This window comes from Nannospalax galili, unplaced genomic scaffold (genome assembly GCF_000622305.1).
Source record: "Nannospalax galili isolate Female #2095 unplaced genomic scaffold, S.galili_v1.0 scaffold287, whole genome shotgun sequence".
NCBI lineage: Eukaryota > Metazoa > Chordata > Mammalia > Rodentia > Spalacidae > Nannospalax > Nannospalax galili.
In genome coordinates, this window is record NW_008357493.1 from 990,821 (window position 1) to 994,424 (window position 3,604).

Here is a 3,604-nt window from a genome sequence, read left to right on the forward strand (position 1 = left end):
AAATATTATATACTTTGAAAAGTGAATAAGCTCTTCATTTAAATGAACATAACCTAAACATAAAATCGGATTCTGCGGGCTCTAGAGATGATGGCTCAGCAGTTAAGAGCACTGGCTATTCTTGTAGAAGGCCAGGGTTCGATTCCCAGCACCCACATAGCAGCTAACAACTAGTTCCAGGGGATCCGACACCTTCCTCTGTCCTCTGAGGGTACCGGGTGACACAGATGCACTTACATACCTGCAAGCATAGCACTCATACACAATAAAATAAAATAAAATAAGGCCGGGCATGGTGGTGAATGTCTTTAATCCCAGGACTTGGAAGAGAGGCAGGGGTATCTCTGTGAATTGGAGACCATCCTGGTCTAAACAGTGAGTCCCAGGCTACCTGGGGCTACGGGGAGACCCTGTCTCAAAAGATCAAAAAAAATTTTTTTTTTTAAGTCAGATCCTGACTGCAGTTGGGAATACATCCCCTCTCAGGTGTAGTGTTAATGACAATTATAGATTACCACATCTGTCCCGTCTGAGATGTAAGAGTCAGCCAGCCACACCACAGAGCTGAGGGCCCTGGAATTTGGATCATTCTCACCACACTCTGCATCACATAGGCATTCACATACCCATGCACAATGATGGTTTATGCACTGAAACAACCTAGTTCTAACACCAAGACCAACTCAAATCTACTTAACTGGCTCTGGGAAAATCCTTTAGTCTTAGCCTGCTTGACTTTTGTCATCTATTGCACAGAGGGAAGTCATGAATCCTAGAATTTTACCAAAAAATGACAAGTGTATTGATATATTATTCTAAAGAGGGTTCTTCATTCTATGAGTTAAGGTACTCTGGTTTATTGAATGTACTTTTTTAATTGAAATAAAAGCCATATATATATATATTCATTGAATTGTGTTTCAAATATGTACATATTAAGTAAAGAATGGCCGAGGCAAGTTAATCAACATATTCAGTATTTCACATGTTTACCAATGTTTTGTGGTGAGGACACCTGAAATTTACTCTTTTAGCAATATTCAAAATGCAATATTGCTTTTAATTATAGTTGCCATGCTGGACAACAGGTGAAGCCATTCTCCTGTAGAACTCAAATTTTTAGCTTGTGGTTGTTATCTTTGTCCGAACCCTCCCTACCTGCTTCTTCCAAGTTAGGATTTTTCTTTTTTTTTTTTTTTTTTTTTTTTTTGGTCTTTTTGAGACAGGGTCTCCCTGTAGCCCCAGCTGTCCTGGAACTCACTATGTTGACCAGGCTGGCCTTGAACTCACAGAGATCCGGCTGCCTCTGCCTCCTGAGTGCTGTGATTAAAGGCATGTGTCACCATACCCTGCCCAAGTTAAGATTCTTGACTGTAAACAACAACCAACTTCACTGATGGAGGAAAAGAATGTTTTTTTCAATATATTTTTATTGAAATTCTGAACATTTCATACACTACATCTTAATAATATTTAGACCTCCCTCCCTCATCCACACCACTGCATAACTCCCAACACTGGATTTCATGCATTCTATCATATATATTAAGGCCTATCAAGTTAGTGTACCTAGATGTCCCTCCATACAAGTTCATTCTCTGGGGTCTAGTCAGTCTATCTAGACTCTCTCCCTTAAGGAAGATCTATTCTCCGTCACCTAGCAGTAATCAGTTGTCAATAGTTTCTACGCTGCGTTTGACATCTGCTGCCCATTTACCTTAGTCTATGCTGATTGAATCAGTGTGGCCTTGTGCATACTGTCACCATTGTTGCAAGTTCATATGAACAAGTTCCCAGTGGCCTGAAAACCTCTGTTTCCTTATGTTCATGCACCAGCCCTGGCTCTTACAATCTTTCTGCTGCCTCTTCCACAAGGGTCCCAGAGCTCTGGTTGGTGAGGTTTAATATAAGAGTCCTATCCAGGGACACACACTCTGCAGTCTCTTTATTCTCTAAAACTTAACCAGTTGTGGCCGTCTGTGTTCATTGTACTTTGTTGGATGAGGAAGTTTTTTTTTTTTATTGAAATTCTGAGCATTTCATGAAATACATTTTAATCATATTTAGACCCCTTTCCATATCAGTACCCACCCCATGCCCACCACACCAGATTTCATACATTCTGTCATATATGTTAAGGTCTATTTAGTTAAATTTATGCCCCCATATGTCCACCGGTGTGAGTTCATCCAGTGGAGCCTGGTCAGTCGTTTTATCATCACTCCCTTAAAGAAGCAGCAGATAGTTCCCCAGCTAACTTATAATAATGGTGGCAGCATGCACAAGACCCATGCAAACTCAAACCAGCATAGAAAAGGAGATTTTATAAAGAGTTCAGGAGCAGAATGCACTTGTGTTTTCAGCCTCTGCTGCAGCCTGGGGAGATGGCTTGACCAGGATACTAGTTGCTGTTGTGTCCCTCTGAGTGCTGGTGCTACATGCAGAGCTGACCTCAGCCTCTCTGGATACTCACCACAGTGCTGTGTACTCTCTGCTGAACCTCAGAGCCTGCACCTTTGCTTTCACTCTCAAGAATAAGAGTATCTGTCTAGAGGATCGCCATTCTGCCCTTCATAGTCAAAGAAGAGGCCCTGTCATTCATGCTGAGGCCCTTCTCTTTTGCTGAACTTGAAACTACCTTCAAGTAGAAGGACATCCAGAAAAATTGTCTTGTGTCTTCTCATTCCGAGTATTCTAAAGAGATGCTGGTCCCACCATTCCTTCCAGAAAGATTGTGAATCACTACGTTAGATTATCTGTAATTACAGCTCTGAAATTGTATGGTTCTAAATACTAATTTTTCTTTTCTCCATCATCTACCAACTCCAAATTCCTTTAACAAGACACAAGTACAGCAACAGAATGACTAACAGCACTGCAGAGCCAGCCCCAAAGCATCTTAGGATCATGTCAGTGGGTGTGTAATTATGATGGTTGTGCTAATGACAGAGGATAACAGATGTCTTGGAGCACTTGTCACCCAACTGAATTTCTAGCAAATCAGTCCAATTCTTCAAGCAAAAAAATTTTCTTTCCCATGTGTCCTCATAAGGGTGCATTATTACTACATTAATACATAATCTGGGTTAAAAGTTAGGTGTACATGTTTTAGGGTTAATGAGAATGATTATGAATTTTGAAGCTATTCCTAACTAGCTGGTTCACCATGAATAGCTACTTAGCTTCAGTGATATCTCAATTTCCTGTCTTGTAAAATGGCAGTAATAATGGTAATCAGTGTCTGACATTATAAAAACAACAAAAAATGAGGTGTTTCAAGGAATTACAGTGTTTGACAAACAGTTAGAGCACAAGAAATAATGCTGGAAATTATTCTTTCACTAGTTAAGGATTTCCCCTTAACTAAACATGAACCAAACTCATTCTGGAAAATCTGTGTACTTGGAAATTTTAGTTAAAAATAATAGAAGTTTTGGGGTTGTGTGTTTTGACATAATTTTCAAATTAAAATAAGTTTAATGAACTATGGAACTGGCCACAAATCACTAAAATGTCATATTGAAATAGTCATGATTCTTTAATGTGAAGATTCACCCAGACTAAAACAATTTATAGATAACCAAATTATATTAAGTGAAATATA

The 3,604-nt window shown here is 39.4% G+C and overlaps 1 protein-coding gene across 1 annotated transcript in view; it reads left to right on the top strand.

Annotated features, from left to right (window-relative positions):
- The window catches only part of Itgbl1 (integrin subunit beta like 1), a 297,795-nt gene that overhangs the window by 269,049 nt on the left and 25,142 nt on the right, over nt 1–3,604 (top strand). The window lies entirely within an intron of this gene.